This window comes from Passer montanus, unplaced genomic scaffold (genome assembly GCF_014805655.1).
Source record: "Passer montanus isolate IOZ18808 unplaced genomic scaffold, ASM1480565v1 scaffold123, whole genome shotgun sequence".
In the NCBI taxonomy this organism is placed as follows: Eukaryota; Metazoa; Chordata; class Aves; order Passeriformes; family Passeridae; genus Passer; species Passer montanus.
Window position 1 is genome coordinate 944,945 of NW_024359056.1, and position 12,329 is coordinate 957,273.

At 54.2% G+C, this 12,329-nt stretch overlaps 1 long non-coding RNA gene across 1 annotated transcript; it reads left to right on the forward strand.

Annotated features, from left to right (window-relative positions):
• The first annotated feature begins 7,131 nt into the window (after positions 1–7,131).
• Positions 7,132–12,329, forward strand: LOC120497158. Its single transcript, XR_005626442.1, has 3 exons — positions 7,132–7,217; positions 11,434–11,730; positions 11,859–12,329. It is a non-coding gene; the product is annotated as an uncharacterized LOC120497158 (long non-coding RNA).

Genomic DNA, 12,329 nt, shown 5'->3' on the forward strand with positions numbered 1-12,329 from the left:
ATTCCCTGGAGCTCCTTCCAGGGCTCTGCAGGCAGCAGGGCTCAAAGGCCTGGAGGTGACAATGACAACACGTGAGGGGTCCCAGGACCCCAATCAGCACTGGGTGAAAACCTCAAACCTCCACAGCCATCCCAGGAACTCCTGAGCAGCAAAATGCCCACAGATCCTTCCTGTGTTCCTTGTGGAAAATGTTAAAAACTGAGACAGGCAGGGGAGGTGGCCAAGGAAGGCCTGGACATGGCCCTCAGTGCCCTGGGCTGGGGACAAGGTGGGGATGGCCACAGCAGGCCTGGATGGCCTTGGAAGGCTTTTCCAAGCTCAGGAATTCCATCATTCTGCAATTCCAGTCCATGACACCGAAACCAGCCCCTCGGAGCAGCCTCGGCCCCAAAACACCAACACCGGGGAGGCCTCGGCCCTGGGCAAGGGGCACTCGGCAGCCTCGGGAATTCCTGCTCATCAGGCCCTTCATTAATTAGCCAGGAGGCCACGCAGCAGCTCAGCTTTCCATAAAAACCTTCAAGGATTGAACCTTGGAGCCCCCAAACCCCAAAACACCTCCACACCCCCTCTATGAGCCCAAGGAAGGGACCAGAGCTCAGTTCAAGACTTCCACTCGGAATAACGAAATCAAGCTGGGTTTACTCAAGTCTAGACCAACCAAATTATGGAATTTGTAGTAAATACACCTTAAAAACCCTAAAAATTTGGCTGGGATTTCAGACTCCAGCATCAGCTGGTGCTCATGAATGGCATCACCCTCCACCAGGGAATTTGGCAGCCTCGTGCAGAGCTCCCTGCTCCACAGCACCACATTCCCTGGGAACTCCAAACGAACCCAAAAACTCAGGAAAACCCCCCAGGGAGGGCAGCAATGCACTGAATCAGCTCAGAATTTAAAAGCAGGTTTTACATCCAGCTGTCCATTCAAGCCCTCGTGGTCTCTGCACCTTCCCATCCTATGGAGGCTGCTCAGGATTTTGGAATGTTCTGGAGAAAATCCCAGTCCCATCCCAGTTTACCCCTGGCAGCAGCAGGTGACATTTATGTGCAGGACCAATGTGGTTTTGGAGAGTAAAGCCAAGTAAGCCATTATTGATGATCCAGTTTTTCCCACTTTCACCCCAGCAGCTCCCATGAAGGAACAGAACCTTCTGTAGCTGTCAGGGCCACACACACCCCAGAAAAATCAATTTACAGACACCCTGCTGCTCCAGCGTGGTCAGGAACAGGGCAGCTTTTCATGGCAGAGGGATGCAAGGTGGGTACAGCTCTGCATGAGAATGGATAAATAGGATTTCTTTTTTCATTTGGTGGATCTGAGCTGCTCTGAAGGGGTTCACAGCCCAGAGGAGCCCACACAGGCTGCAGTTTGCATCAGCCACCCATCACTTGTGGGTAGAACAGGACTAGCAGCCCAAGGAGGAGATAAAACCAGGACTGACTGCCCAAGGAATAACCAAAACCCAGGTTCAACAGGACTAACAGCCCAAGGAATAACCAAAACCTGGGTAAAACATGACTAGCAGCCCAAGGAGGAGATAAAACCAGGACTGACTGCCCAAGCATTCACCAAAAACAGGACAAACAGCCCAAGGAATAAGCAAGACCCAGGTTCAACAGGACTAACAGCCAAGGAGCAGATAAAACCAGGACTAACTGCCCATTAAACCAGGGCTGACTGCCCAAGGAATAACCAAAACCCAGGTTCAACAGGACTAACAGCCAAGGAGCAGATAAACCAGGATTCAGCAACCCAAGGAGTAGCCAAAAGCAGGATTCAAGAGGACAAACTACCCAAAGAACAACCAAAATCAAGAAAAACAATTCAAGGAATTACAAAAGTCAGGATTGAATAGAACTAAAAGCTCAAATAATAACCAAAATTGGATTTAGGAGAACAAACAGCCTAAGGAATAACAAAAATCTGGATTTAGGAGGACAAACTGCCCAAGGAATAATGAAAACCTGGGTTTAGGGGGACAAGCAGCCTAAGGAACAACCAAAACCAGATTTAGGAAAACAAACAGCCAAAGAAATAACCAAAATCAGGATTTAGAGGACAAACAGCTATAGGAATAACCAAAACCTGGATTTAACAGGACAAACAGGCCAAGGAATAATGAAAATCAGGATTTAGGATGACAAACAGCCCAAGGAATAACAAAAATCAGGATTGAATAGAACTAGAAGCACAAGCAACAACCAAAACTTGGATTCAACAGGACAAACTGCCCAAGGAACAACAAAAATCAGGATTTTGGAGAACAAACAGCCCAAGCAATAACCAAATCCAAGATTCATCAGGACGAACTGCCCAAGGAATAACCAAAACCTGGGTTTAGACGGACAAGCAGCCTAAGGAAAAACCAAAACCAGATTTAAAAGAATGAACAACCAAAGAAATAAGCAAAATCAGGATTTTGGAGAACAAACAGCCCAAGCAATAACCAAATCCAAGATTCATCAGGACGCACTGCCCAAGGAATAACCAAACCCTGGGTTTAGACGGACAAGCAGCCTAAGGAATAGCCAAAACCAGATTTAGGAGGAAAAAGAGCCCAAGGACCAACAAAAATCAGGATTTTGGAGAACAAACAGCCCAAGCAATAACCAAATCCAAGATTCATCAGGACGCACTGCCCAAGGAATAACCAAAACCTGGGTTTAGAAGGACAAGCAGCCTAAGGAATAGCCAAAACCAGATTTAGGAGGAAAAAGAGCCCAAGGACCAACAAAAATCAGGATTTTGGAGAACAAACAGCCCAAGCAATAACAAAAATCAGGATTTTGGAGAACAAACAGCCCAAGCAACAACCAAATCCAGGATCTCCTGGGTGGCTGCTGCTGAGCCAGAGGCCTGGGGCTGGGAGCAGCTCTGAGGGAGGGAGCTGAAGTTTATCAGGGCTTGAGGAGATGATTTCCCTGAGCTGGGCAGTGCCCCCAGCTCCTCTCACCTATCTGAAGCCACCAAGCAGCTCCTGGAGCCTCACCCCTGATAAGCAGCCAAGAAATTGTTCTCCACCTACTCCAATTAATCCCCATTGCATAAGGCAGCGGTGCAGGGCCAGCCACGAGCGCCCTGCTTGTCCTGGCTGCAGTTTGGGCAGGAAAAAACCACCACCACAAGTGCCAGGGTCAGGTTGAGGCAGTTCCCTGCCCCTGGGGAAGAGCTCTGTCCTGCTGGATGCGCTTTGGGAAGAGCCCCAGCACTCCTCCAGTGTTGTTTGCTTGATTTTTACTCAGAATTATTTTTCCCAGGTCTCTGCATATCCTGGCAGGGGATCACTGGTTTGACACCCTACAAACACCCTCAGACCTCGTTTGCCTTTTGTTTGGGGTTTATTTATTTATGTTCTCTGAGCACAATCTGCTTTTCCTGGGTTCATGTGACAGAGGTGCACAAAGGGAACACAAAATGCTCTTAGCAGGAAATCAGCAGCATTTCTGCATGGATCCAGCAGATCCTGCCAGCTGGGCAAGGCATGGCCAGGCTCAAGCTCTGAACCCCAATTTTGGGGCAGTTCAGCTGGAACAGGACAAGGCACGAGCCAGGCTCAAGCTCTGAACCCCAATTTTGGGGCAGTTCAGCTGGAACAGGACAAGGTATGAGCCAGGCTCAAACTCTGAACACCAATTTTGGGGGAGTTCAGCTGGAACAGGACAAGGCACGAGCCAGGCTCAAGCTCTGAACCCCAATTTTGGGGCAGTTCAGCTGGAACAGGACAAGGCACGAGCCAGGCTCAAGCTCTGAACCCCAATTTTGGGGGAGTTCAGCTGGAACAGCCCCCAGATGAGCAGCACACCCATGGGAGAGGAGCAGAGGGTCAGTCCAGCGGGGTATCCAGGAATTCCCAGCATTCCAAAACTCCCCCTCAGCTGGAACACAAGGAACTGCTCCTCCTGGAGCAGCTGGAAATGGGGGGATGCAGAATCTCCCACCACCAAACCCCAAAGAATCCACAGCCCTGCTCCCTCAGATGTTCTGCTGGGCTTCCAGAACCTTTGTGACCACCAGGAAGCTCCAAAGGCAGGCCAGGTTTTCATGGAAAAGGATTTTTTTGGTCCCTAGAGCCACTGGCACCCTCTGCCAGAAGGGAGGTGCCAGCCCTGCACGCCTCATTTCTCCCCCCAGCGATTAATTAATCCCCAGGGGAGCAAAACTGTTCCTCACATCCCCAAGGGGATCCCATCCTTTGTTTTCACAGCCTTTGGGAAAGCAGCTCCGGCAGAAAAATCACCAAAAGGATCAGGGCAGGAGGAGGAGGCTCCAGGGGAGCCCTCCAGAAACTCCTTTTCTGCTGCCATCAGGAGTCCTTGACACGCTGATCCCTTCAGATCATTTGGGGATGGATCAGGGCTCCCAGCACAGCTGTTTTTTGCAGCAGCCACAAACAAAAACAAGCCTGAGAAGTGTGAGAAACACCCTCAGCACCAGGAAAAACCCAGCCCGGGGTGTCCAAACAACTGGAGCTGAGGGGGAGAAGCAGAGGGAAAGTGCAGCTCAAGGGGGCTTTGCCTAATGGTAAAAAAAATTACATTATTATTTATTCAATACTGGAAAATAATGGAGAGGAAAAGAGTGTAGATTTAAACTGGATATTGGGAAGGAATCCTTCCCTGTGAGGGAGGAAGGAGGGATGGAATTCCCAGAGGAGCTGCGGCAGGTTGGAGCACCCTGGGACAGTGGGAAGTGTCCCTGCCCTGGGGTGGCCCCAGGGGATTTTAAGGTCCCTTCCCACCCAAACCATTCTGGGATTCCGTGACCCCACCAAGCTCAGGGGTTGTGCAAGTGTCTGCAGCAAACAATTCCCCAAATTACGACATTTTCAGTTTCTCTTTGGGAGGAAATGACTCGCTGGAAGCCAGACAGGAGGAACCTCAGAGCAGGAGCTGCCCAGGTGCTCCTCCTGCACCTGCAGAAAATCCCAACCTCCTCCAGCCCGGACCTCTGCCCCAGGAAGTCCCAGGGAGGAAAAGCTTTGCTCCTTTTCTGCAGGAACGTGGCCCCTCTGCCACAACACAGCGAAAGAGCCGAGCTGTTATTGGATTACACCCACCACAAGAAAACAAACCTCTGTAGGGCTCAAAACCTCCCTTTTCTGGCTCAGCTGTACCTTTGCCCACAGCGGGCAGGGGCGTGCCCAGGGCAGGAGCAGATCCCGGCGGGATTTCGCAGTGGCCCAGCACAGAGGGACCCTGGTGGGCTCCGGCAGCAGCAGGAGGGTCTGACCTGCTGCTGGCAGGACCAGCCCAGCCCGGCCCTGCCGCAGCCAGGCCAGGCACAGCCCGCGGAGCTTTTCCTCCAAAGCGCCTCCCACTCCAGGAAGCCGGGCACCGCTTTCATTTCTGGCCCTGCTCTCCCCGCCGAGGAAAGAACTGCACAATTCCGGAGGGACAACACCCGCGGAGCTGCCCGGCCGTGACTGGGCACAAAGCACCTCCTCTGCTCGTGCCAGCAGCCGGTGCCACGCTCAGGGTGGGCACCAACCCCACCCCAGATCTGTGCACCTGGCTCACAGACCCAGGGGGCAAACAGGGCAAAAAACCGGGAATATTTCCTTTGAGTGCTTGGACACTGGCAGGAGCTGCAAAAGCCAAGGCACTTCCTCTGCTCTGCCCTTTCTACTCTTTCGGGGAGCCCTGGACGAGAAGGGATTGCAACATCTCGTGATTCATCCACGCCGGCATCGAGGGAGTTTGGCTTTTCCCAGCTTTCCCTCGTCTTCTGAAGGCCCCACAGCAGCAAACTGGCAGGGCAGAGGGAGGAAACACCCTTCGGGACAATTCCCACACTCCGGAGACGCTGGGAAGCCTTCCCTGAGTGTGCTCGAGCATCAGCAGCTCCAAAATCCAGCGGGCAGCTCCTCCTCAAGCAGCCTGACCCCAGCAAAGGCACTCACCCACCCCACGGGGCCCCAGCGCCCCATCCCAGCAGCTCTTCCCTCCTGAGCTGGATCCCTGGGCTCCGGGAGGGAAAAGCTGCCCGAGGAGCTCCTGATGCCAGCCCCAGGGATTCCAGCAGGGCACTGCTGGCACCGGCTGGGCATCTGCCAGTCCAGGGAGCAGCACTGGGGTGTCACCTCTGTGCAAAGCTCCCCGGGGCTGCAGGACAGCCCCAGAGCCAGCAGGATTTGGGGTGACACCTGGGCACCTGCCCAGCGCCTTCCCGGGAACCTCACACACCCCCACATTCCATGGACACCTCCCCCCAAACGTGCACCACACTTTGCCCATCTGCACCCCAACATTCCATGGACACTTTCCCTCATGTGCACCCCAACATTCCACAGAAACTTTGCCCATCTGCACCCCAACATTCCACGGAAACTTTGCCCATCTGCACCCCAACATTCCATGGACACTTCACCCGTCTGCATCCCAAGATCCCTTACACATCCCCACCTTTCTTGCGCCCCAATATCCCCTCCACGCTCCCCCCCCCTTGCACCCCAGTCTCTTGCAGATTTTCCTCCCTTGCACCCCAAAATCTCTTACACGTCCCTAACACTCCAACAACCCCTTGAACCCCCAGCACTCCTTTCACCCCAACAACTGCTTACACACTTCTCCTTTGCACCCCCTTTACACCTCCCCTCTTCTTGCACCCCAACAACCCTTTGCACACCTCTTACACCCCAATAGCCGCTTGCACACTCCCCTCTTGCACCCCAAAAAAGCCTTGCACCCCCAAAACCCTTTGCACACCTCTCGCACTCCCCCTCTCCCTGCACCCCAGAAGCTCCTGCACCCCAATAACGCTTGCACACCTCTCACATTCCCTTTTCCTGACCCCAATAACGCTTGCACACCTCTCACACTCCCTTTTCCTGACCCCAATAACGCTTGCACACCTCTCACACCGAGCCGAGCCGGGCCGAGCCGGGCCGGACACTGGTACCGGGGGCCGGGGGGGCGCTGCCACCGCGCGCCGCCCAACCTCCTTTAAAGCCGCGCTCGCCACGCCCAGCCCGGCCCCACCAATCAGCGCGGCGCGCATTCGTGACATCGCCGGGCGGGAAAATGATTGGCAGGAATACTAACCAATAAAAAGTGAGAGGGGAGAGGCGGAGGGCTGTGATTGGCTGTGGCGGCGGGTGGGCGGGGCGGGGCCGTGAGGGCGGGCGTGCTGTGGCGGCGGCGCTGAGGGGGACGCGGCGGCGGAGCGGGTAACTGTCACCGGCCGCGGCCGTTTGTGTCCGCCCGAGCGCCGACAGGTGTGCCGGCCTCGCGGTGTGTGCCACGGCCAAGGCTGGGGGGAAGGAAGGGGAGACGTAGCGATTGCGGCTGCCGGAGAGGTTTTGGTGGCACGGCTGGGACTGCCGCGGTGTCACCGCTGCCTGTCCCGCGGCCCCCGGGAGAACGGGAGCGCCCCTCACAGCTCGGGCTCGGTCCTTGTGCGGGACGGCCCCTGCAGTCACCCCCGGTGAGGCAGGGCAAGGTGCGGTCAGGCCTGGAGATGGAGATTCCATGGGCAGAGTGGCTGTTTCCCTGCAGGGTCCCCACAGCAGCCCCAGATTGTCCCTAAAGCAGCCCCAAATTGTGCCCAAAGCAGCCCCAAATTGTCCCCAATGTAGTCATAAATCATCCCCAAAGCAGCCCCAAATTGTACCCAAAGTAGCACTAAATTGTCCCAAAAGCAGCCCCAAAATGTCCCCAAAGCAGCCCCAAATTATCCACGTTGCAGTCCTAAATTGTCCCCTAAAGCAGCCCCAAATTGTCCCCCAAGGTAGCACTAAATTGTCCCCAAAGCTTCCCCAAATTGTCCCCAGAGCTGCCCCAAACTGTCCCCAAAGCACAGAGGGGCTGTGCTCAGCCCCAAAATGTCCCCAAAGCAGCCCCAATTTGTCCCCAAAGCTTCCCCAAAATGTCCCCAAAGCAGCCCCAAACTGTCCCCCAAAGTAGCACTAAATTGTCCCAAAAGCAGCCCCAAAATGTCCCCAAAGCAGCCCCAATTTGTCCCCAAAGCTTCCCCAAAATGTCCCCAAAGCAGCCCCAAACTGTCCCCCAAAGTAGCACTAAATTGTCCCAAAAGCTTCCCCAAATTGTCCCCAGAGCTGCCCCAAACTGTCCCCAAAGCACAGAAGGGCTGTGCTCAGCTCCTGCGCTGCTGATCCAGGGGAGCTGCCCAGAACAGGACTTATTTGGGGTTTTGTGGGGTGTCCTGGGGGTGTCTTTGTCCCCTCAGAGCCCCCGCTCCCCAAAAACGCTTCTCTTCCTTCATATTTTCCATGATTTCCTCATTCCACCATGAAACCAACCCAAGCCAGGTGAATTTGGTGCTCTCCAGGAGAAGGAGGCAAAGTCTTTTGGCCCAGGGAGCAGCCCTGGCTTTTATTTCATTCCTCTCCAAAGGATTATTTGGAATTCGACCTTGCCGGGAAGGAGGTGTTGCATGAGCTCAAATCAAGGTTAACCATTCCTCTGATACTGCAGGGCAATTTATTGCTGTGTGGGCCTTGGGAAGGAGGAAAACCACCCTCAGAACCTGGAAAAAGCAGGAAAATGAAGTGTTGGGTTTGGAAATGAACACACACGAGGTGAGAAAATCCAGGTGTGGATTTTCTCTCACACCTGGAGAGGTGCTGGGGGCAGCACGAGCTGCTCTCCTTCCTCCTTGCCTTATTTGTGCTGGGAATTCTCTGTTCCCCGTGGGAACACGGAGCTGCTGGAGAAAACAACAATAAATGACATTGTCACGCATGGGACTCGCTCCTGATTGATTTTGGGGACCTGGCAGCATTTCCTGCACTTGGCAAAACACTTCTCCAGGATGTGGGAGAGCTGCAGGTGACAGCCAGCTCCTGCCCCGGGGTGTCCCAGCCATCCCCCATCCCTGAGGCCTGTGCAAAGCTGAGGGTATCAAACCCTTCCACAGCACAAACTGAACCCAGGAATTGCTCAAATCTCCCCTTCCTGCCCCCGGGAGAAGCCACGGGATTATCACACCTTTATTTCCTTGGAGAGAGACCAGAGCTGTGCTGCTGGCAGGGTTTGGCACTGAGTTTTCCACATTAAATGACATTTAAACTGGAGAGCCACATCCACACCTGTAATTCCAGCAGAGAACTGTGATCCCCAGGCCACGGGAACTTCCCTTGCTGTGATCCAAGGAAACAGAACTGGCAGGGACACATTTCCCAGGATTGCTCCACAGCCTTTATCGAGGTTTTCCTCTCCCTGAGCAAGAACTGTAATCTCCTTCCCGTGCCTGTGGCAGGGCAGGGAGGGGGAATTAGACTCTCCTTAATGAGCCCTTTCTCCTGCACTCTCAGGTGTTGCTGCCTGATAATGAGCTGGGCCAGGCTGGATTTCTGCTCCCAGGTTACATTTTAACCCTGGAGCGGTGCCACCAAGAATCCTTGTGCTCCAGAGCTGGGGGAGCCTCAGCCTGAGGGGTTCCCCCTGTTCCTGGGGATGGGATGGGATTATCCATGATTTCTGCCAGGGAAACGGGGCAGACAGGTGTGGGAGATAAATTTGTAGAGAATGTTTAAAGTTTGAGAGAAGATTCCCATAACATGCATAGGCTGTGGCCAGCAGCAGGAAGAGGAGCAGCCTGTGGCCTGGGAGGGATTCCTGCCATCCCTGGACAACAGGAGCTCAGCTTCCCTGGAAAAGCTTCCTTGAGACCAGGCTTGTGCAGGGATTCCCTCACTCCTCCCTTCCCACCCTCTGCTCCCTGCATCCCATCCTAGAGCTCCCCGGGCTTGGGGGTCCCTGGGTGCTCCACGAGCCCCAAATTCCACAGGAGCAGGGAAACAGGGAAGGGCAGAGCTAAAACCACATTTGGGCTGCAGCAGCCTCAGCCTGGGGGTGTCCAGGGCCACTTGGAGCCACCTGGGATAGTGGGAGGTGTCCCATGGCAGGGGTGGCAGGATGGGAGTGAGGTCCCTTCCCACCCAAACCATTCCAGGATTTTATTTTCCCATCCCTCTGCAGGTGCTGCAGGAACAGCCCTGGACACTGGGAATTTGCTGAGCAGGAAGAGCCTGGAGGGACAGGACCCAGGGAATGGCTTCCACTGCCAGAGAGCAGGGTTGGGTGGGATTTGGGAAGGAATTCCTGCCTGGGAGGGGCTGGGATGGAATTCCCAGAGGAGCTGTGGCTGCCCCTGGATCCCTGGCAGTGCCCAAGGCCAGGCTGGAGCCCCTGGGACAGTGGGAGCTGTCCCTGCCATGGCAGGGCTGGCACTGGATGGGCTCTAAGCTCCTTCCAGCCCAAACCATTCCATGAATCCACAACTTCATCACCCACACCCCAGCAAGTCCCAGCAGAGTTCCCAAAGTTCACCCTCATTCCCTCTGTGCCAGCAGCCAGGTAAATCCAGGCATCAGGCACAGCCCCCAGGCTGGGCAGCACCTCCCTGCTGCAGCCTGGGGCAGCTGTGGCACAGCAGGAGCAGAGCCCAGTACCAGGAATTCCCGAGAAAGGAGAATGCAGCAGGGGAAGGAAGGCTCTGGTGGGCTGGGGCAGCACCCAGAGCCCCTCCCAGCTGATAAGGAGCACCTGGAGCTCTTATCCCAGCCCTCACCACGCAGGGGCTGCCAGAGCCAGAAGCTGCAGCCAGGCTGATAAGGCAGCAGTGCCCAGCTGCGAGGTGGGCACCCAAACTGGGCTTTATCTCCTGGATCCAGGGGTTTGTATTTACGTTTTTGTCACTTTGCAAATCTCCAGCTTCTCTAACAGCTGAGCTCCACCTGGCTCAGGGCTTTATCCTCCCCACCAGCAGCTCGGGGCTGCCCTGGCAGCTGCCAAAGCCACGGAGCAGCACATTCAAAGTTATTTTGTTTTAAAAAAATTTAAAATTTAAAAAAATTGGTGTGTTCAGTATCAGATAATTGTGGTTTTCTTCCCTAGTATGGAATTCCCAGAGGAGCTGTGGCTGCTCCATCCCTGGAAGGGTCCAAGGCCAGCTTGGAGCACCCTGGGACAGTGGAGCCCTGCCCATGGATGATTTTAAGTCCCTCCCAACCCAAACCATTCCGTAATTTTTAATGTGGAAAGGAAAAGGCCCTGGTTTATGGCACTTAAAGGCTTTAGAAGATGGATCAGAGCAAATATAAATGGTTGATTTGATTTCAATCTTATTTGCAGCACGGCCAGCTGGAATTTTATGTCCTCACAGCTTTTCTTGGCAAGTTTGGGTGGCAGATCCTCATAGGAAAAACAGATTCCACATGGGAATCAATTCCCCAGCCCACAGGACACAAACCAGCCCCTTCCCAGCACATCCCATCCTTCCTTAAAAACAACCAAAATTCCCCAAAATACAAATTGAACTCTGACTCTGCACCTCTTTCCCAGCCCCAAAATACAAATTTAACCCTGAGTCTGCACCTCTTTCCCAGCCCCAAAATACAAATTTAACCCTGAGTCTGCATCTCTTTCCCAGCCCCAAAATACAAATTTGACTCTGCACCTCTTTCCCAGCCCCAAGGCCTGCCAGCCTCAGGAGATCCCTGGAAAAGGATCCAGCCTGGATTCTCTGGGAATGGAGAGCCACAGGGAGATTCATCTGCTTGGAAACCTGACGTGTCCCAGTTATTTTTTATCTTTATATTTGCAAACTCCAGCAATCTAAACAAACAATTCTGTTTTGTCTTCGGGGTGACCTGACCCACTTTGGGAGCAGCAGCTCCTGCTCTGAAGCCTCCATGAGGTGCTGCTGTTGGGATTGGTGCTGGAAAATCATGGAAAAGAGGAATTCCTGCTCTGCACAAGCTCAGGGTAAGGATTAATGCACATTTTAGCCCAAAAACCAGTGCTGGAGCCCATCAGAAGGAAACAATCTGAGCGTGTAGGCAGAGCAGGATGGTTCCCAGCTGTAACCACATTCCTGAACTTTCTCACCACAGCAGGAGGTGATGCCAGGGAGAGCCACCAGCCGAGAAACTTCGAGAGAACTGAGGCCTGGAGATTCTCCAGGGGGTTATTCCAGCCCCAAAGCACCCAAGATGGGAAGAGGCAGAGCCCCAGCAGGGCCAGGCAGGGAGCCCCAGCCCCTCTGACTTGGTGCAGCTTTCAGGGAAAGGTGGGGACTCCGGGAATGGGGCTGCTGCTGTTGGATCGGTGCTGGGAAATCGTGGAAAACCGGAATTCCTGCTCTGCCACAGGCTCGGGGCAGGGGTTAATGGGGTTCTTTGCCCCAAAGAGTGCTGGAGCCCATCAGAACGGACCCGTTTAACCGTGCAGGCAGAGCGGGATCGGTCCCAGCTTTGCCCACATTCCTGAGATTTCTCCTTTCGCCTGAGTCACCGAGCAGGGATCGGCTTCACAATTGTTTTGTGTAACGTCACCACAGCGTCACCAGCAGAGACATCAGAAAG